A 23478-nucleotide genomic window follows, 5' to 3' on the forward strand; every position below is an offset into this window, starting at 1 on the left:
GGGGACATCTCTGGGGGGGGGGGGGGGAGGGGGGGGCTGTAATCCCCAAGGGTATTGTTTCCATTGGCTTCCACTGAGTCTGCTTTTCCCAATCCTGCCCCCAACCTCTTGCTGGGTAGTAAGTAGGCTTTCTTAAAAACATCTCAGTCTGATCTGACTTCTCAGTCACATTTTTGTTGTTTCAACATTCCTATTCTGGTCCCTAAGCCATAGTCTGGTCCATTTTAAACTTCAACCTTCTTTCTTTTTTTTTTTTAAAAGTTTTTAAAATTTTTCTTTATTTTTTGAGAGACACAGAGATAGAAAGAGAGAGAGCGAGAGAGAGAGAGAATGAGTGGAAAAGGAGCAGAGAGAGAGGGAGACCCAGAATCCAAAGTAGGCTCCAGGCTCCTGTCAGCACAGAGCCCAACACGGGGCTCAAACTCACAGTGAGATCATGACCTGAACCGAAGTCGGACACTTAACCGACTGAGCCACCCAAGCGCCCCTCAACCTTCTATTCTATTAAAAATGCCCCTCCCCTACCAGTGCCAGCTGGACAGAATGGAAAGGATGTGTGCACTAAACTGGTCTGTGCATTCACTCCCTCAGGGTCTGGGAAGGGAAGAGGTGGAGAGAACAGGTATCAGGTATCTCCCCACCTTACTGCCCACCTGGGAGCAGTCCTCTTTCCATAGGCTTTAACAATTGGTCCTGCCTATAGTTACAAGCAAAGTGCAGACAGGTGGTGGCCTCAACAGGCCCTAGGAAGCCAAGGCTCAAACCTCGCCCCAGGCTTGATCTTCTGGCTGACCCCTGCTGGAGACATCTCTCATTATCCCTCCATCCCTCCCGTGTGCTGCCTCCCGGCCCAGCTCTGCAGGGGGCCTGGGGAAGCCCGCAGCTGCCAGCCTTACCTAGGCTCTGGAGACTGGGACCACCAGCAGGGACTTATTTCCATACCTTTTAGGAATCAGGATCCTGAGACAGCAGGTGGGCAACTCTGGAGAATTTAGTAATGTTCTCAAGATTTCTGTCCACAGAAATGCCTCTATTACTCAGTCTTCTCAGTTGGACAGAAAAAGATGTCAATTTTGTTACATCTTTATCCCCAGCTCAGAGTTTGGCACATAGCTGGTGCTGTACATTTCTGCTGCATAAATTAATAAGTGAATACTGAGCATAGTAAGATAAGGGTGCCCACCATCAGTGCTTCTCTTCAACATTGTACCGGGACCCCAGCTAATGCAGCGAGACAAGAGAGGAGACGAGAAGGACAAAGATTGAAAACCTCTGGTCTGCAATCTATGTGATTGTCTACCTAGAAAATCCAAGGGACTCAACAGAGTAGTGTTGGATGCCCACCGTGTGGCAGGCAGGCCCTTTCTAGACACTTAATATAAGATGAAGGAACAGCTTTGTCCTCGGAGAGCTCCCATTTGAGTTGGGGAGGCAAGAGTGGGGCACATTCCTCTATGCTCCAAAGGGTCTAAGAGGCTAGTATTCTAGGATGGGAAAAAATTACTTTATTTTCAATAACCTCTAACTGAAATTGAGCAATTTCCTTCCATTATGAATATAGGTAACAGATCACACTTGTATGAGCAGTACCCATGATTTTGTCCTCCATCGAGATCACAGATGTCTCCAAATCACAAGATAGTTAGACACCTTAAAATATAACTTACCCTTCACCACTACTGCAAAATTACCGAAGTAACTAAACCAGCTGTTAGTTCTCATAGTTTATTATGTTAGCAAATAACTTCATATATTTATCACATTTAAAAAAATAATTCAATAGCTGCATTTCAAGACAATGGGTCTTTTGTAATGGAATGTATTCTATACTATGCATTTAAAGACATTACCCTGAGGGGAGGACTCATGGCACAAAAAAGGACCAGGATCTCCAGCTTTAGAGGAAGGACTTGGCTTGGGCAACGCTAACACAGTTCTCTTGCACAAGGGAGTCCCTGCCCCACCTTCACATTTCATACCAAGCAGTAAGCCCAGCTTGCTCAAGTACGTGTCTGTCACTGTCTCAGCAGCTTTCTGGGTGTCTGCCTTTTGATGTTCATGGGGCATTCTGAGCAAGGTCAAAACATGGCCCCTGGGTCTGGGTCTGCTTGTGCCCTGGGCTGGCTGGCACTGGGCGGAGGCATTGGCCAGTTCCGGCTTTACCCAGTGGGAAGAGAGAGGGCTGGCTCGGCCGGTTTTGGTTCCTCCAGGCCAGTGTCTTCAGATGCTTCAGTTGACCACTTCCCTTCCTAGGGCAAAACCCAGGTCCCGACTCCAGGAGAACGTGAGAAAACAGAAAGGAGGAGAGAAAGGTCCGTGAGACCTCGGCAGGGGCCCTGTTTGGATCTCCCAGAGCTACGTCTGCGTCTGGGTCCAGAGGCTGTCTTGCCAGCAGATAGGATTCATCTATAGCAGTGACAGCCACACAAGTCTTGCATTCCTAGACACGATAATGTAGCTACATTACAAGGTCAGGGCTAGGGACCCCTGGGTGCCTCAGTCAGGTAAGTGTCCGACTCCTGATTGTGGCTCAGGTCATGATCTCGGGGTTCATGAAACAGCCCTGTGTTGGGCTCTGGGCTAACAGCATGGAGCCTGCTTGGGATTTTCTCTCTGTCTCTCTCTCTCTCCCCTTCTCCCCTGCTTGTGCTCTCTCTCTCTCTCTCTCAAAAAAATGTTGTTTTAAAAGGTCATAGCTAACTCTGATCCCCTTCTCTGATACTTGGTTCAAGCTTCTGCATCATACATAGTTGAGAATCATGTGGAAGAGTAGAAAGAGCCTAGAAGTTGGCGTCAAAGAGACCTGGGTTTAAGTCCTGCCTCCATCCTTTCCCTTGATAGCCGGGTGATTTTCATTAATTAAGGAAATAAGCTTCTGAGGGCCAACCACGTGCCAGGCGCTGAGAACACAGAGATGAACAAGACGGACAGGTCCCACTTCCTCTCATGGAACTTACTCTCCGTAGGGATGCACACAAAGGCCCAATGATGGTTATGAAAGAAATGGCCAGGCGGTTATGGCAGAGAATTAGAGTGGTGGGGATAGAGATGAGGTCCCACCAAGGTAGGGTGGCTGGGGAAGGCCTCTCTGTGGCATTGAAATTAATACTGGAAACTGAGGTGGAGCCAATCGTGAAGGGAGGGGAAAGCCTTCCTAGCAGTAGGAACAGTATGTGCAAAGGGCCTGAGGTGGGAAAGAGCTTGGCCTGGCGAGAAACCAAAAGGAGGCCAGAATTATCCAAACATGGTAGGAGGGAAAGAGAGTAGGTCAGAGAGGGGAGCAGAGGCCAATAGGAAGTGCTGGATTCATGTAAAGTGCAAGACGCCATGGGAATTTTAAGCAGGGGAGGGACGTAGTTTGATTTTTTTTTTAATTATTGTAAAATACACATAACAAAAACTTTACCACTTTAACCATTACAGAGTATACAATCAGTGGCATTTGCTCCATTCACAATGTTGTTCAACCTTTAGCACTGCTCAGTTCCAGAACTTTTCCATTATCTTTTTTAAAAAAATTTTTTTAACGTTTATTCATTTTTGAGACAGAGAGAGACACAGCATGAATGGGGGAAGGTCAGAGAGAGAGGGAGACACAGAATCTGAAACACGCTCCAGGCTCTGAGCTGTCAGCACAGAGCCCGACGTGGGGCTCGAACTCACGGACCGCGAGATCATGACCCGAGCCGAAGTCGGACGCCCAACTGACTGAGCCACCCAGGTGCCCCTCCATTATCTTAAAAGGGAACCCTGTACCCATTAAGTGGTTGGTCTCCATTCGCAACTCCTCTCCAGCCCAAAGCACCCACTGACTTGCTTTCCCTATAGATTTGCCTATTCTGGACATTTTTATACATGGAATCATACACTATGTAGGCTTTCATGACTGGCTTATTTCACTCAGCATGTGTTTGAGGCTCCTTCACGTTCAAGTATGTATCAGTATCTCGTTCCCGTTGTGGCTGAACATCCATTGTGTGGCTGCAGCCATATATATTTTTATTCTTTCACCCATTGATAGAGTTTGCTTTCACCGCAGTTAACTCTGGTTGCCGGGTACGGAGTAGATCTTAGGGAAGGCAGGAGTGGGAGTGCAGGCCAGAGAATGGTTTGGACTAGTATGCTGGGAGTGGGAAAGGAAAAGCGGGTGTGGACTCGGGAGGTAGAGCAGATACGAGAAGTGTGTGGACTGGACGTGGAGGGGGAGGAAGACGCGTCAGAGTACCCTGTGGTGCCATCCCCGAGATGGAAAACCCTGAGAAGGGAGATCCCAGCTGTTTGTGATAATGTTTGGTTTGAATTGTCAAAGTGGAGGCGTCATGTGGGCAGTAGGATTTGAGTCTGGAACTCGGCAGAGAGTTTTGGGGTGTGATGTTGTGATAGAAGAAACAGACATTTTGGTCTTCATCCACGGCTCCGGGCCAGAGCTCCTAAAACCCTTGTAATATCCTAAGTGGTAAGAGCACAGGGAGCGCCTTAGAATATTTGCGAGCTCCTAAGGATGGGGGCCGGTTGCCAGGGGTTAGAACTTTCAGTCCCACCTCTACCACCCCCCCCCCCGCCCCCATCCTCCCACCCCACCCAGCCCCAGGGGAGGGGAGAGGAGGTGGGGGCTGCCTTAGTCACCAGTAGCCGGTGACGGAATCAACGGTGCCTGCATAATGGAATCTCTGTGAAAAACTCTAAGTGGAAGACAGGTCAGAGAGCTTCCTGGTTGGTGACCACGTGGAGGTGCTGGGAAGGTGGCGTCCCTGGAGGGGGCATGAAGTTCTCTATGCCACCCCCCAATACCTTGCCCTACGCATCGCTTCCGCCTGGCTGTTTGTAAGTTGGGTCCTTCTAGAATAAATCCTAAATTATAAGTAAACTATTTTCCTGAGCTCTGTGAACCATCCTAGCAAATTATCAAAACTGAGGAGGGGTCACGGGAACCTCTGATTTATAAGAGGGACATAGGTGACAGCCTATGCGATTGGTGTCTGAAGTGGCGGGGGTTTGGGGGTGGGGGTGGGGTCTTGTGGGACTGAGCGCTTAAGCCGTGAGGTCTGCGCTAACTCCAGGCGGTTAGCGTCCAACTCCTGGGTGTGGAAAACCCACACATTCGTTGAAACAAAAGTATGGAATGTAGAGAAACACACGGAGTTTTTGAGAAGATCATCGGCACACAGCTGGTCTTGAAAAGCCTGGACCAGGCTGAGATCCTCCTCCTTCGTGGGGTGTAGACAAAGGGTCCAGGGCTGAGCTAGAGGTCAAGCAGGCGAGGAAGAGCCTATAGAGGGACCACAAAGAGTAAGCAGAGGTCAAAGGGAAAGACAACGGCATGTGGGTCCTGGAGGCCAGGGAGCCAGTGGTCCAGGAAGACAGAAGTGTGAGCGGGTCAGAAGCTGATGGGAATGGGCTGGACAGGAAGGGACGGTGCGGAGGAGGGACGTGGAGAGGAGACACAGGAACCGCTCACGGAACAATGGCTGCTCACGAAAGGGAGCCAAGAGGTGGGACAACAGGGGGAGGGCTGGCAGGGCCCACACACAGCCCCCAGCCTAGACGGTACCTGGAATGTAAGAACCTCAGACCGAGGCGTGCTGAGCGTCCAGTCCCCACTTCATGGAGAGGCCAGACCCTGACAGTTAACTACAAGGCCACACAGCGGGTAAGCGGCAGAGCTGGGACAGGAAGCTGCTCCGTGCAGGCTTCTCCGTGGACTCCTTCCCTGCCTGCGGCAGGAGCAGTGGGGGCTGATGTTTGTGGGGCGAGTTCAACAGTTCTCTGGAATCTTTCCCGCCTAGTGATGTCGGTGAGGCTTAACGTTGGGGAGAGGCGGGCAGAGGACCCTGGAAGTATTTTCCGACTCTCGCTCTCACGTTGACGAGCAGAACCTCAAACGAAAGGATCCGGCAGCACAGCCTTGTTCCACCTGCTGGTTACTCACGGCAACTACTCGACAATGTGGTTCAGCCTTCCTGGCCAGCTGGAGAAGGTTCGACCAGATGGGTCCCACATCGGCCCAGAGCAGAACTGGGATAGACTCCCCCCACCTTCTCTGCACCCGGGAGATTAGTCTAAACCCATCCCTCCTTGCCCGTATGTTTCCGGAAAGGGCGTGTGATGCCGTGCCCTGGCCACCGAGACCCCGGGGGATTGTCTGCGGAAGTGTCCTCCTCCCAGGAGTGGCCTTCCTCTCGCCTTCCTCGTCAGGTCTGCAGCCCTGCTCGAAGCCTGAGGGCAGGGCCAGGGGTGGAAAGCACCCGGGCTCTGATGCGGCTGCAGCCGAATCACCGACCCCCTCACCAGGGGCAGCCATGTACAGATGCCCATTTTTGAGAGGTGACTCTTGTTTGGGGCAGGATCTTTGTTTCTCACTTCCAGGAGCATACAGACCCCATTCATACTTGGGCATTTGCTGCTCAGGGGCCATTTCACTTTCTCTTGGTAACAGCGTCCTCTTTCCGTTTGGGGAATGCATTTACCCCCGTTGGGTCCAGTCCAGTGGGAGTGTTCACCAAGGCGTCCCTACCTTCTAGCTGAGAGGTGGGAATGTGACCCAGATGAGCCAGTGGGAGACGCACAGGGAGACGGCGGCCAGTTGGCATCTGCTCACATCAGGGTGGGACGTGCGGCTGCTGGCGCCCGTCAGTGCCCCGCCTCGGTGTCGGCCGCCCCTGCCGTCCTGTGGGTGCCTGGCGGTCTCCCAGCAAGCTGCCGCAGTGAGCCTCAGCTGGTTTCCATCGTTTGCATCCAAGGAACCCAGGCCAGAGGGAGACAGACGGAAGATAAAGTCCCTGCCGTGAAGGTGCGTGGCCTTAGTGCAGGAGGCAGACTGTGAACAAGCCATTCAAATGTGAGGCAGAAGGGAGTGGACAGGAGTAACCACACTGGGAGAAAAGAGCAGCCAACGCGCATCGAGGGAGCGCCTACCGCACATCAGGCCCTGGGCTGGCACGCCGAGCACATCCTCTCTCATTTAGTCTCCACGTCAGCCCCTGGGAGGCAGGGACCCTGATGGGTTCAGGCGAGGTTCTGCTGTAGCAGAAGTCCCCGAACCACGAGTGGTTTAAACAAACCACAAGTCGTCTTCATGCCAAAGGCCGGAGGCCTGAGTTCCAGGGCAGGTAGGGCGCCTCCGTTCCACAGAACACTCCCAGGGCCTTCCTCCTGGTCAAAGATGGCAGCATCCGTGTTTCCAGCCGCAGGCCTGAGGAGGGTGTAGACCAGGAAGAGACAATTGATGCTCGCCAGGCTGTCTCTTCAGAGCAGCCTCTGAAACTGCTGTCCCCACCCCATGAGGAGCCCTTACCCCCAGGACACTTAGCTGCAAGGGAACACGGGAAATGTGGCTGTTATTCAGGGCACCGTGTGCCCAGCTAAAAAGTGTTTGATGGTTGAGGAAGTGCAGAGAGAACTCTGAGAAAATGCCAGGTACTATACAGATGAGACTGACAAGGCTCAGAGAATGAAGTCACTTGTTCAAGGTCACCCAGCTATGAAGTGGCAGGGCAGGACTCGAGCCCCCTGTCCACAGGAGACGAGGAAGACCTCAAGGCCACAGGGCAGCTGGGGGAGGAGGCTTCTTGGGCAAAGTGAGATTTCAGCTGGGTCTCCTGGGTTAGGAAAAGGTGGAAGAAGGACACTGTGGGAGCTGAGGTCTAGAGGCATAACTATTTGGAAGAAAATTTCTCTTCTTGGGGTAGCCCCTTACAAATGCTCTCTGGCCATAGCCCGGATCATCTCCAGCAAGAGGGGGCTCACGCCTGTGAGAGCTCACTGTGTTTATGGATATTTCTCCTCAGAGCTCTCCTTTGGAGTGTGGTGGCCGTCTCTAGTTTTTCCCTGCTCGGCATCGGTGTCCCTTCTCCTGGGAATGCCAGCTGTCCCCTAATTCCGGTCCAAGTGGCTCCGGAGTGGCTGACCCAACCAGGCCAGTGGGGCTCCACAGGAGCCTCCGGCGGGGACTCTTTGCCGACAGTTCTGCTGTTGGGACTGCCATTCGCAAGGACGGGTGAGCCTGGACCTGGGGGCGTCATGTGGAGAAGGCCTGCTTGGGTGTTAGGCCGACACAGACAAGAACAGAGGCATCTGATGGCTAAACGGGGGGCTGCATCCTGCTGTGCTCGAAGCTACCCTGTGCCTGTGAGTTTCCACAAGCCAATAAATTCCCTTTTTGCCGCAGCCAGCTTGATTGGTGTTCCTGTCACTGTCACTGAAGAATGCCAACTAACAGAGGTAGAGATGTCAGGCCTTTTTTGTTTTGTTCGCTTATTTATTTTGAGAGAAAGAGAGAGAGAGGGAGGGAGGGAGGGAGGGAGGGAGAGAGAGAGAGAGAGAGAGAGAGAGAGAGAGAGAGAGAGAATATCCCAAGCAGGCTCCGCGCTGCCTGTGCAAAGCCCAAGGTGGGGGTCTCGATCTCATGAACCATGAGGTCATGCCCTGAGCCGAAATCAAGAGTGAGACACTTAACCGACTAAGCCACCCAGACGCCCCAGGCCTCTTTTTATCGCCACCCGGGCAGGGGGGTTGGGGAGCATCTGTGTGTTTCATCACAGTGGGGCCTGGTGCAATGTGAATGCCAAGTGTGAGCCACGAACCCGGTGTCTGCACCGCCGTGATACCGAACTCCGTAAAACCACACATTACTGGGCCCCAACTTCCAAATCAGAATCTGAGGAGGTGAGGCTGGAACTCTGCATTCCTGTCAAGCACTGTAGGGGATTCCACTGGCACCCAGTATGAGAACTGGCGGCTGAACTAGGTGACCCGGGATCCAACCCAGATCCCGCTGCCAGCTTGGGTGTTCGAGGTCTCTCTAGGTTTTCCCAACAACCGAACAGAGCCCTTCCACTGACTGGCTGTTTCACACACGCCTGGCCCCGTGTGAGGAAATGCTTAATGTGCCCGGCCTTACTTAATCCTCACATCCGCCGAATATCTCTTTTAAGGAAAGAAACGGAGGTTCAGAGAGGCTGACTGACTTGCCTAATGTCACTGCCGGTGGATTTGAAACCACTTCTGTCTGTCCCCAGATTCCCACTAGCCAGCACCACGCTTCACTGCCTGTTGTCTTTAGAATGAAAACAGAACTTCTTACTTAGGCATGTGGACTTTTCATGTTAGAAAAGGATCTTGATTCTTCCCTACCCCCCACCTGGTGACCGACTCGAAGCCCCGTGATTCCGCCTCCTGATGTCGCCGGGGTACATCCTCTCTGGTCTTTACTGCAACTACCCTGGGCCTTGTCACCACTGTCTCTTGCTGTAATAGTCTCTCCGCTTCCACTCTTGTCTTCCTCAGACCTGTTCCCCGCAGTACCGAGAGCATTTTTACATAATCTCACCGCTTTGTTAAGAAATATCACAGACACTCAAATAATTATGCGGAATACCCATGTCTTTACCACCAGGTTAAGGAATAAAGTACTTGTTTTCTTGAATCACAAAGCTCAGGAACCTTCCTTGGCTTCCCCTTGCTCTTGGGATTGAAATGCCACCTGTGGCCAAGGAGACCCTGTCTATCTGGACCCTGCTCCTCTCCACCCCACCCACACGCCTTTGCTCCTGCTGTGCTGGCCTTGACTGTCTCTCAGCCTCCTCCCTCAGGGCTGGCACACCTGATGTTCTTTCTGAAACGCTGGGCCCACCGGCTGGGTCCGGCCGCTCCTTCTCAGGCTCCCGTCTCCACTGTAATGGCATTTCCTTAGGCGGGTCCTCCAACACCCCCAGACCAGGTCGCCCCAGGTGATTGCCTCATGCACACCTACCCACAATGTTTAATTCTTGGCTTACTGCCTGTCTCTCCCACTAGACTGAGTCCCATGAGGGCAGGACCCCTGTCTCCCCGGGGCTTAGAGCGGAGTAGCTGCCATAAATAAAGGTACTAACGAGGTCTCAGCTTTTGCAATCTCAGTAAAATACACAACATTCATTCACTTGACAAATATTTCTGGAGTGCCTACTGTGTGCTGGGCTAGCATTTTATTTTAAAAACGCTTCGTTTGCCTTAGGAATAGCCATCTGCCTCCGCTTCCTCATTGTTCAGTAAAATGGGGATCAGAGTACCTACCTTGTGCTTGGGAAGACTGAATGAGCCGACACAGGGACAGGGCTCAGCGTGGGGCCTGGCGTCACTGTAAGGTGGGAGGTATAGGGCCAACGTCAGGACAGGCACCGGGTTTTACACCAAACAGAACATGGGCATCACCCCACTTGTGCCGGCAACACCATTCCTTCTCCACATCCTCCCCCCGCCCCTCCAACTTTAGGCTGTGAATGCTCATCTACAGGGATTACAAGAGCACTTGAATGTGGCTTCCTATAAGTGTGGGGGAATTCACTCCTCTGCTGGTTGTTACTTCTAGCAGTTAGGGAAGGAAGCAGGGGGGAAATGAGCACACGAAAGCTACCTCTCCTACAATTCCACCCCATCTGCAGCCAGATGGTGTGGGCTAGGCTGGAGCACAAAGGCGATCTGTGAAGACTTCTCCCGGGAAACACAAGGATATAGGTACTTGAATGATAGAACTGTTGATATTTGGTAGTAATCTTAAACCATTTTGCTGAGAAGCTGCTTTTCTTCCTATCACTCACTCAGTAAGAAGTCCATTTTGGCTATAAGTAACAGAAAACTAACCTATATAATAAAGGAAATTTGTTTCTTTACTGAAAGTCCAATGGTAGGATAGGTTTCAGGTATGGTCTGATCAAGGCTTTGGCAGTGTCTCTGCTGTTCTCTTGGCCCTGCTATTTCCCTGGGATTGGTTTTGTCCTCAGACTAGTTTCCTCCCTTGTTGTAAAACGTAGCAGTTCTAGGCTTCACACTGGCATACCATAACTTCTAGAGGAGAGGGGCCTTCTTGGTGCTGCCCCCAACCCCCAACCAAAGGATGGTCCTGGGCTTCCCTTTGTTTTGATTAGATCAATCTGGATTATCTTTCCACCTCAAAATACACTCTAGCCAGGGGAATACTGTATGCTAGGGGGCGTGGGCTAGACTGGCCATTGTTTTCTTTCTTTCTTTCTTTCTTTCTTTCTTTCTTTCTTTCTTTCTTTTTTTTTTTAATGTTTATTTATTTTTGAGAGAAAGAGAGACAGAGTGTGAGTGGGGAGGGACAGAGAGAGAGGGAAACACAAAATCTGAAGCAGGCTCCAGGCTCAGAGCTGTCAGCACAGAGCCCGACGCGAGGCTCGAACCCACGAGCCGTGAGATCATGACCTGAAGTCAGAAGCTTAACCGACTGAGTCACCCAGGTGGCCGGGGGCTGACCATTGTTAAACCGATGTCTCTGCCAAGGAATGGGTTAATTCCATTCAACTTGGGCTCTATATACCAGGAGAGGGCAGGGAGCAAGTTAGAGAGGCAACTGTTCTGTCTCAAGTGTCCACAACAACCGGCTTGGATTATCTACGTCTAAAAAGTTGGGGGAATATTTAACTGTGAGCAACAGAGCCTCCCCAAGTAGATCTGAGAGGAAAAAGGACACCTGAGCCCAGGGATGCATCCCTTCCTCAGCCTGAAATTGCCATCCACATCACCGTGGGAGGCCCTGTATTTTCCTAATCATTTCCAGCTTCACCCTTGTAGAAATAACCCTGGCGCCCAGGAAGGGCGAAGAGCTTGTTCTGGCACCTCTAATGTCCACTCAGGACATATCAGCATTTAATAAATATTTGTCTTTGAAGGGGGGAGCTGAGGGTGTGTTGACAGGTAATCAGAAGACACTTACTGACAGGTTATTGAGATTCGATGTCTGACACAACAGCCAGGTGCTCATAAATTTAAAGAAATGACTTACAAGAACACAGAAGAAATGAAAAGACCAAGGGGAGACTTGGCATCAAAATGGCCCTGGTTCCTGGTTCTAACTCGGCACAGTCCCATCCCTTCGGTGAGGCCCCGCGTCTAACTCCTGTGGCCAGTTACTAGCCAGGGGCTCAAGGGTCAAGCAAGGACATCTGTAACACACAGGGCTACCAAACTGGGTGCCACTGTCTTGCAAACGTGCATACTGCTGCTGGAAGGCAGGCGGGCAAGTGAATATAGCAAACTTAACAAAAAGCATGTAGATTTGCCCTTTGACCCAGCAATACCTCTCCTCTGGACCATCCCGACGACACCGGGCCAGCGACATGGAACGGTGTATATGCCAGTTGCTTACCACAGCCGTGAGAGCACGGGGCAGGGACTGCCCCAGTGGCCACTGGTGGAGACCTGGTCAAATAAGCTATGGCACGCCCCACCCTGGAGCATCGCGAAGCTGGAAAAGGGCAAGAAGAACTCAAATACTGCCATGGAATGGTCTCCACGAGAAACTGTTAAGGAAAAATGCAAGATGTAATCAAGTGTGTGACATTCCTCCATTCTGTGAGAAAAAGGGGGCCTAGGAATATACAGATGTGTTCCTTATATTAAACATGCACACACGTGCACACACACATGCACACGCACTTAGGATAAACAGAGTGAGGTAAGGACAGGATGGAGAGGGCAGAGAGAGAAGCTAGACTTCTTTGAATATACCTTGCTCCGTGTATTTGACTTTGGGCCCATGTAAATATTTTATCCTTAAGTACAAAAGCAAAATTAAATAAATAGAACTTAAAAAGAATCATCTCAGGTGACTTTAACACGGCAATTGGTGCACCTGGAGGGACTAGAAATGACACTAAGGACAAAAAGAACTGTAGGAAAAAAATGAGAGGAGTCATAATGTTAATAATATTCATATAGTATTATTCTGAAGCCATTATATGTACTATAGGATGAAGCAAATAATTATGTTACTATTGCTAGGAACGAAGATTTTCATTATTTAAGAGATAGAACAATGTAAAATCAAAGTAAAAGTTGTGTAATCCTAAATAACGATGGGAAATATCAGCAAAAACTAATGACTTATTTTCTCTTTAAAAATATGTATATCTTGGCTTTATTCACTGAAAAGCCCTAGACACTAACAGGTCGGTGGCAGTGAACATTGACCTTATTACCCAGACTAAATGCCACTTCCCTCTGAAGGGAGTCATAGTTCTCTGGAGAGATGGAGACAAGCTCAAGATGCACCTAGAACCTCTTATCAGAGTGGAAGGCAAAGACACCGACTAGGAGAGTGATGTCAAAAGGACACGGGGTAAAAAAAAAAGACGCGGGGAACATGAAGAGGTTCTGATTGGCTAAGGATGGTGACTGTGAACATGAGCAAAATTATTAATTACAACAGATTGAAACATTTCAAATACTCTGAATTCCAAGGGTTCATCATGATACGGAAGCAGAGCAAAACAAAACAAAATCCTAACTCACCGGTCACCTGTGAGAGGATGTTGGGGGATGCATTTGTTTTCAAAGTTAGTAAAAGGGAAGAGCCGAGCATATGTCCCGACTTTCCTGTACGTATTATAATTCAGGGTAATCGAGTAGCAGGTGAAGGGAAGTTTCTTGGCAGAGACTTTTTTTTTTTAATGTTTATTTTTTTATTTTTGAGAGAGAAATTGAGAGACAGAGAGCAGGGTAGAGGCAGAGAGAGAGGGAGACTGAATCCCAGGCAGACTCTACTCTGTCAGCACAGAGCCTGATGTGGGACTCAAACCCAGAAACCATGATGAGATCACGACCTGAGCTGAAATCAAGACCAACCGAGCCACCCAGGCGTCCCCGGCAGAGACACATTCTAGGTGACAAATAAAGAAGGCAGGACAGAATCAGAGTATGAACATTGTGCAATCCTTGAGATTTTCATATCATTATGAACTCATGGATTTCAGTATTTGAATGCTGACTAGATATTAGGTAGGATAATGGTGTTATAGTTATGGTTTTGAAAACCATCTTTCAGAGGTACAAACTGAAATACCTACAGATACAGTGATATGTAGGGCATCTTTCACAACGATCGTGTTGGGGAGGGAAGATGATGTAAGCTCAGCTCTCAGGTGGTGACCGATGGGGCGAGGTGGTGATGACCGAGGACTTCAGTGCTCTTCTGTCTACTTGTGTACACATTTGACGTCTTTCCAGAGTGAAGAGTTAAAAAGAATTAAAAAAAAAATCGACTTCCCTTTTGATTCACAATTTGATTTCATGGAATGTATTCAACACACAGCACCTGATTTGAACACGTGCACACCTCCGTACTGGCAACGATATTTATTCTAGCATTATTTATAGTAGCAAACAACCTACAAGTCCATTCATGGGCAGCTGGTTCAGAAAAGGAAAGCTATGTAAAGGAATACTGTGCAGTTCTTAAAATGCATAAGGCAGCAACATGTACACATAATATAGGAGGATCCCCAAGACCTATTATTAGTAGACTCACGTAAAGCAAGACGTAGAAGTGTACAAAAAATTAGTGTGTACGGAAAGAAAGATCAACTTATCCTTATAAACGTGCAGAATGAGGGATTCCTTGTCTCTGGGGAAGAAAATGGTAGCTTAGGGGACCTTACACTGTCTATCCTTTTCTATCCTTGAAAACAACCTTTCAGTCCCACGCATGACCATTAGCTACCGTGGAGTGGAAAACACCCACACTCGCCCCCCAGGCTACATGAACACTGGGTAGCTAAGGAACCAGCACTGAGCGAGCCGCCGCTCGTGGCAGGCCTACCAGCCTTCAAGGTCCAGCCCTGGCTTGATTTCAAGAGTGTGGCCCCTGCCTCTTCCTTCTGGCACAATCACAGGGCTGTGTGAGGCCCATTGAGCTCACTTCCCTCTTCTGGCAACAATTCAGTAGACATTCCTCAAACGTACTTGAGGAACCAGGGTTGGGAACAAACGTGGCTTGTTACAAGAACAAATGTTTCTAGGTAAATACTGTCAGTTCTGCTGGCATAAAATAGGTCCTCTTATTGGGTCGTGATAAGGCTCCCCACCCCCCACATTTTTCTATTGTTACTCCTGACTTCACAATTCCCTATTTCCAAAAAAGGAAGAATGTTCTTCTAATAAGCTTTTTGAAAAATTAGGATCAACGGTTGAGATGAAAGAATGAGTTAGTTCTATAACATGCTAATATGGGGTGTGTACAGTATATGGTTAAGTAATGAAAACAATGTTTCAGTGCCATTTGTGTTAAAAAAAAAAAAAAAAGGAGATGTATACTCATACACGCTGGTGTATGTATATGGCATATCCCTGAACGGTACACCAAAACCAGGAACAGCTTCATCTGGGGGGTTGGGGTGAAGGGAAGATTTACTTTAACCCTTCTGGTGTCTGTAGTTTTAGAAAATGATTTACATATATTATGCCTCAAAAATAATTTAAAAGATTAAAAATGCTAAAAAGATTAATTTGTAACTGATTTGCTGAGACTGTATTAAAATCACAGTTTCCTGGTTAGCTTGGTGTTACTTACAGGAAGCCTGTGGATATTCACGGAGTGGAATTTTTAACAGTGCTTTTCACAAACGAATTCTACGTCTGGTTATCAAGTACATGATGGTGATGGGGGCAGGTCAGGGGAGGAGGGGCATGAAGGTGTTTTTGTTTTTTGTTTTTCCTTTAACTGTTTCATACCATTCATTTAGTGCTACCTGGATTCGGTGGCAGGAAATAGGCCCAAAATAGTAATAATGCATCATATTTATTGCACAGCTATTATGGGTCTAGGTCTCAGTTCTTTCCATATATTAGCTTTTAATTTTAATCTCCGAGCATTCACTGATGTAGATGTCATCATCCCTGTTTAATCTAAGGGAAGCACTGAGGCACTGAGAGATTAAATGACTCACCCAGGGCCACATGACCAGAAGTGGCAGTAAGGATCCCCACTCAGGCCCTTGGCTGTAAAGCCCGTGCTCTAACCACTGCCCAACACAGGAGGAGGAAACGCTGTAGGCTGCTGCCCATGGGGGCTTCCTAGACTGGGAAGCTAGTGTAACCAGCCCAAGGCCACATATATTCAAACTCATTACAAAAATGGGCACCTCTCTCGGTTTATGTAGGAAGTAGCTTGAGCAGCATACTTTGTAGAAAACCTTATAATACTGGGTTTGCATTCCTACTTCTTTCTAAGAAATGATTCCTTAAAAATGGTTTTTAATGTTTGTTTATTTTCGAGAGAGTGGGGGGAGGAGAGAGAGAGAGAGAGAGAGAGAGAGAGAGAGAGAGAGAATGAATGGGGGAGGGGTAGAGAGAAAAGGAGACAGAATCGGAAGCAGGCTCTAGGCTCCAAGCTGCCAGCACAGAACCTGATGCGGGGCTCAAACTCACGAACCACAAGATCATGACCTGAGCCGAAGTCTGACACTTAACCGACTAAGCCAGCCATCAAGCGCCCCCTAACAAATGATTCCTAAAGGAATAGAAAGCTTAAACTGAATCTCACTCATCTATATTGTTGAGAAACTATTAATAATTCAGAAAGTCCCCTTATGGCTGGAAGATGTATGATTCTACTATTTATTCATCAAAATGAACACAAATGTGCACTATAACATAAATACTAGTTATTACCAATGGGATCTCTGTTACTTGGCAAAGAAACCATGAGTGAGATAATTACTAACAAGAGTGCATAAATACCATTTTAAAACATGAGACCAAAGAGGGGGAGGGGAGAGAGAGAGAATTACAATTCTAGGCCTCAGAATTTATCTTTGTATTTTAGAAACGCTCTAGAATTAAAGTAGTAATTATGAGAATGGCCACCTTCAAGTCAAATGAAGTTTGAGGTACTACCCAAGCCCACTCACTCATTTTAAACCACCACTTATGCCCTCTAATTATGCAAACTTGACAAAACTATAAATCCTTTCCTTAGAAATACTCACACAGGCACTCACAGATAATACGATGCATATAATTTCAGGGAGCTCACGGACCCACATCCACTGTCTGGCCTCTGTCAGTCCTGATAATTCAGCTCTCCACGACAGCAGCTTCACTTCTGGGCATGCAAGTCAAGTGGTATAAAATTCTTACCAGAGGAAAACTGCACAGCAAATCAACAGGAGCTTTTGAAATAACAGTAGCAATACACCCACCCAGTAAACTATTTTCTACACCAAACTCTGACCTTAAACGGATCTGCAGGTGGTAACTTCAAACAATTTAAATATGAAGTAAAAAATAATTTCCATTTGAAGTGGGATCCAGGATCAAAGGATGAAACTATTAAAGAGAAATCTGACAGGCACCCAAGACCCTAAAGTCTCTGGGTTTAAGTGGTGGGGTGTTTGAATTCCTGAAACAACAATGGCAGGGGTAAAAACAATGCCAAGGGTTCAACTTAATTATATCAACTACTGAACTAGAAATGAGCTGAGAGAAACTTGGGGAGACCAAAGTATGGAGAAAGACCCTGAGAGACCCTCCTGATTAAAACACCTAAAATGTTAAATATAAAAATTAGGTTTTTAAAAAATAAACTACAGGGTTGGCATTAAAGGGATTGACAGACTGATCCCTAAACAAAGCAGAAATAAGAAACTTGAGCTTGGGGAGGCAGGTGAGCATCAAAATGGTTTCTGTCTTCAAGGCTTCTACAAAACCCTGGAGACCTTCTGCTTCAGTTCTTACGACTCTCTAGGGCTAGTGGGGAAGGGGATAAAGTCCAGAACCTGCTAAAGGGTGGGGGAAAGGGAGTCTGTTAGAAAGCTGCCATTTTCTATGACACTGCTGAATTCTGTAGGCATCCTCACGTGGTTCAACTGAATTACAGTGGACCATGAATACAGCTGCGTATATGGCATAAAGAAAAAGAAGAAATAACCCTGCCATACGTAAGGGGACAGCAAAGAAACCTGCCTGTCTTGACCCTGGCACTGGGTAGGGGGAAATGAAAAGCTCTCCTGAGAATTCACAATGAGGACCTCTAGGTTTGAGACCTAATATTGTGATACCTGCATGATCTGAAAAGTGTCAAGTGAGGAATTTAAAATTTCTTCACCATCCCTGTCCCACTCTACCTGCAGAGGCAAACTCAATCTTGACTGACAGAACTCAACTTCAATCCAGGCCACAGGGACTCTCCATGGGTAAAGATGCAAGGAAAATGGGCAACTCCCACTCAAAACTCACAAAACACACAGACCAAACAACAATGAAAAACCAGTAGGAGGAGTAACAAATGATAGAAACAGATTCCCAGAGACTTCAGATATTGGAATAATCAGATGGAATATAAAATAACCATGGTTATTATACTTAGAGGAATAGAACCAAAGTTTTAAAAGATTAGCAGGGGAAAAATAACAACAAAGAATGACCGAGCAGGTTTTAGAAAATAAAACAAAAACAGAACTTGAAATAAAAGTATAGCAATTAAAATTTAAAAATGCAGTGGCTGGATTAGATTAGGCATGAGTGAGGAGAAAATTAGTAAACTAGAAGCTAGAGCTGAAGATAGAGAATGTAGATCACAGGGACAGAGATGGAAAAGAGAGGTTACCGGGAAATGGAAGAATGGGGTCGAACACCTGTCTTATCTTCAATCCCAAAAGAGAGAAAATGAGAAGAGCAAAGATAGTAACTCTTGACACGATTAATGCATTTTAGAATTACTAGAGTAACTACTAAAAGAGCAGTCATAAAAAATATAACTTCAAACAAATAGAAAAAAAGTAGAGGGGGAAAAAAAAGAAAGGAGGGGAACCCCCCCGGGCCCCAAAAAACCTTAAAATGGGAATTGAGCATGTCAACATGGATAAAAATCTCTAAAAAAAATATGTTGAGGGGCATCTGGTTGGCTCAGGTGGAAGGGCATGCAACTCTTGATCTTGGGGCGGTGAGTTCGAGCCCCACATTGGGTGTAGAGATTTACTTAAATAAATAAAACTTAAAAAAATTTTTTTAAATTAAAAAATGCTGAAAGAAGCCATTCACAAAAGAATACACCCAGCATAGATAAAGTTCAAAAACTGGCAAAATTTAACAATATATTGTTTAGGGACATACACAATAAAAAGCAAGGAAATGATTAATCTCAAATTCAAGATAGTGCTTAACTCTGGAGGGAGTATATGTAATTGGGCAGGTACATCCAGGGGGCTCCTAAGATATTGGTAATATTCTGTTTCTTAACCCAGGTGGTGGGTATGTGGGTGTTTTACACACACACACACACACACACACACACACACACACACATTTGTATTCAGGTATTTCACAAAAAATACACTAAAAAACCTACAGCATATAAAATATGTAACACATAAAATGGTAATATATACACACACAGTAAAATACACTTAATTAAAATTACAGACACACACATCAAGAAACAAAGAAAATGGCCCTGGAACCCCCTCAATGAAACACCCTGGCCTCCTAAAGGATGTTGTGTTCAGATCTGCAGAATGCTTTCCTGATCTGTGTCCTGTAATGCAGTGCTAAGAAGGGAAAGCAAGCTAAATAACCCCAAAGTGATAATCTGTTTGACTTTCTATCAGGACAGTACCTGGATTAAATTTCTTAGATACTAGACAAGACATCACAAAGCTGAGAAAGTTCTAAGACTGTAAGGTTGTATTGGTATCTTACCGATGCTGGTCTACAAACCCAGGCCTGTAAGCAGTTCTCTTAAAGCAGTGGTTTCAATCGTTGGGGACTGAAGCTGGTGGGGGACAAGGAGCCCCCAGCCTCTGCTTTTACAGAGCCATTCTGATTTTACTCACTTTATGTATGCCTTTGATAGGATTTTGTTTGAAGGGTTCCACCTGTCAAAAGAGTTTGAACAGCATTGTTTTAGAGGAATGCTAGCATTCTGGAGTTGGGAAAACAGTGCAAATCACCTTTCTCAACTCTCTATAAATGTAAAAGCAGAGGGGACCAAAACGTACACCCAATAAGCAATTTGCGCTGCAGCAGATCTTGAGATAGCTGGCTCTCTCTCCCCTTTTGTCCTTATCCCATTGCCTTGAGAAATACCCAATGGCCCTAGAAGAGCGATAGGAACAGGAGGCAGACTTGAAACCAATCTAAGCCAAGCTGGTGGGCAAAATGCCCCGATCCACACAGCTTATCACTTAGATGGCACAGATTCCCAATTAGGCGATTATTTGAGTCAACTCCAGCTACCCCTTTATCATGAGGGTTAGCACTAAACATGCGAAGGAAGATACTGGTGTTTGTGGGTGGACTACCAAAATTGGAAAGACAGGATTTCATTTTGGTAACTAACAGGTATAGAATTTGATTCCTCTAAAGGCTCGTGAGTTGGTGAATGGAGCAAATCTCCAGCAGATGGCAAACGAACTTCTGCCAACCACAGCGAAAACCTCTTTATCCCACCCGCTCTCCTGCCACACCTCCCTAACTTGCCAGGCTTTTTCTGGAAAGGTCAAGCAGCCAGTCTGTCCAAGAACATAATGACTGGTTACTGTTCTCTTGTACACCAGCCCTGAACAACTGGTGTGTGGGCTGGTCCTCTCTGGGAGACACGGTATTTGATACTGTGCTAATTGGGTGGCTAGAAGAAAAAGGGAATACATTTTAAAATGGCTCCTTCGAATTTCTTCTACAGTTGTACCAAATCCACATCTAGGCTGAATGATTATTAAAATTCTGTATTTGGTCACAGCCAAATACACTATTAAATATCACTTTTAAAGAAACTGGCTGTTGTAACACAAGAATGTGACCTCCAGCTAAAAAAAAATATTTTATTTAAACTGTCAGTATTTTCCAAAGTTTGACGTTGGGCAGGAATGAAACTTTCTTAGCACCAGTGGTCCTACTACCAAATTGAGTGTTGTGTCCTAATCCTAAAATAACGACTTGGGTCTTCCACAGCTCCTAGACTTTAAAAATTCTGGCTGATGACAATGATTTAACTGTACACAATCCCTCCATCTCAAGCTTTATTGGAAGATGCTTTCTTAATATTTTCAGAAGCACTTAAGATTTTTGCCATGTTGATTAATTTCCAATATTTTGCATGCCTATTTAAAAATTCTTAAAGCCTTTTGTTACCTTAAAGAATATAAAGTTCTTCCTGAACTTATTTATTTTCCTATTTATTGCATTCTTTAACTTTTTGGTTTTTTTTTAAATTTTTTTAACGTTTATTTATTTTTGAGACAGAGAGAGACAGAGCATGAATGGGGGAGGGGCAGAGAGAGAGAGGGAGACACAGAATAGGAAGCAGGCTCCAGGCTCTGAGCCATCAGCCCAGAGCCAGACGTGGGGCTCGAACTCACGGACCATGAGATCGTGACCTGAGCTGAAGTCGGACGCTCAACCGACTGAGCCACCCAGGCGCCCCAACTTTTTGATTGTAAAAGTGTTCAAAATTAACTGAAGTGTTCATCCTATAACATACATTTATACTTCAAATAACTGTCAAAAAAAAAAAAAAACGACTATCTGCACAACTGAAAAGCTTACCTGTATTTGAAATTATTCAGATAAATGGAATAAATCCAAACGCCATGTCTTTTCAAGCTACTGCAGGGATTGGCTGATAAGATCAACAGCTGTCATCTCTGTGACCACCCAATCGTTAATCACACGCCAGTTCAGGGACACCAGGAATTCTAAGTATTCATTCCACTGGTTTTGGGATGAGGTTGAAAGCATGGATAGGTTTTCATTTTCACTCTTCATCTGAAGCTCGCATACATAATCCAGCAAGGATGAATGAAAATCGACTTTTTTGCCTATGCCTGGGCTGAGTTTTCCTAATTAAGTTCCTTTTTGTTGCCATTGATGTAAATCTTATATTCCTTGGTATCTTAGAGCTGCCTAGTGAGTGCTCGTTATATGTAAGCCAAGTTGTAGACACCATTTGTGGGTTTTCAATCTTCACAATCCCATCAAGTATTCTAGTTCTCGATCTTACAGGTTAGGAAACCAAAGCCTGGGGTGTCTGAGCCTTCTCATCTGGGCTGATGTCTACCTCTGACTTGCAGAACTCAAAAAAGCGGACCATGATCCTTGCAGATTCCAGCTAGCTGGTTTGCAAGGCTCAATGGGCTTTGGGTCTTTTTCTAAGAGGTGGGAGAAACGGGCGTAGAGAACTTGGAACCTTTGAACCTTTTTCTAAAGGCTCCAGCCCACCTGCCTTAGTTTCGCAGCTATCCTTTTATCTGCACTTCCCAGCAGTTTCCTTTCAAAACCTCCCACCATGGTCCCACAGTGGGAAACTTATGGGATTTCCCTTCCCTTTCCTCAGTCCAAATCCTGTGTCTTCTTCCTGGCTCAGGACTCAATCATTTGTTCCTAGTTCCCATGTCCCGTGTCCCATTTATGTGCCTGTTACTTGAAAAGTATGCCACATCAGCATCTGTGCTGTTCGTTGTAGCTAGACATGGGCAGGTCTAGTCAAGTAGGCACAAACCAGTGATTTCAAAAGATGGTTTCAATTATATTATATAGACTATTTAGCTCCATAAGGATAGCTATTACCTTTCTGAATGGTACTGTAATGGTGCAGTCATCTTAAGAACAGGGATGCTTAAAAATCACAGAAGCAAACTAGAATTTAAAATATTACACTAATTGCAGCTTCATGTTTCCTGGTTGTTTCCTTTGTATTTGCTGAAAATATCTATAGGTGTTTTATGTGCAGTCAGTGCTCAATTGCTTGGCTGTCCATGGCTTAGTATCAGGTCATTCCATACAGGTTGCTACTTAGAACCCAGCTGGCCAGATGAGACACTCAACCATGACACAACTGGGATTAATTATAAAGCAAGAGAGAGTGAGGAATACTATTAGGAGTCAAGCATTATTCTTACTGTATCGTATCACTGCATTCAAGATTCACCATGAGGCAGGTACTGTCCCTGTTTTATAAGACACTGTTGCTCAGCATTTAAGTCATTTACTCAAAGTGAGAAGGAGAGCCAGACTTGCAGTGTAACCAATGGTTTATAAAGGCAGATGTGACTTCAGGCGCAAATAAAGATAAGTAAGAAAAGAGAAAGTAAGGTTAGAGCAGACTGGGATTTATAAGGCAAGGTCTCAAGTTTTATTAGCACATGCTAGTTTCAAATTATGAGCCTCTCCTAAGATTTCATGTCCTAAAACAAAGATTGACTTTCTTACCTATTTACCTGGTGCTAGGTTTTCTTTCTGAAAGAATTTTAAGGAGGCTACCTACCACACTCCACATTCTATAACCTGAGTAGAGTAGCCCAATTTTACAACTGTAGAATTCTGAAATCCTAGAAGGGACACAATCGACAATCTGTCCAGGGCACAGATTAAGGACACATGAAATCTGCCTTTGACATAATCAGTTACTGCTCATCTTTCTTCCTACAATTAAAGAGACCTGGAAGAGGGGCGCCTGGGTGGCTCAGTCGGTTAAGCGGCCGACTTCGGCTCAGGTGATGATCTCGTGGTCCGTGAGTTCAAGCCCCGCGTCGGGCTCTGTGCTGACAGCTCAGAGCCTGGAGCCTGTTTCAGATTCCGTGTCTCCCTCTCTCTGACCCTCCCCCGTTCATGCTCTGTCTCTCTGTCTCAAAAATAAATAAACGTTAAAAAAAATTTTTTTAAAGAGACCTGGAAGAATAGGACAAGAAAGTTAAAAATAGTACAAAT

Source organism: Panthera tigris, chromosome D3 (assembly GCF_018350195.1).
Source record: "Panthera tigris isolate Pti1 chromosome D3, P.tigris_Pti1_mat1.1, whole genome shotgun sequence".
Lineage (NCBI taxonomy): Eukaryota > Metazoa > Chordata > Mammalia > Carnivora > Felidae > Panthera > Panthera tigris.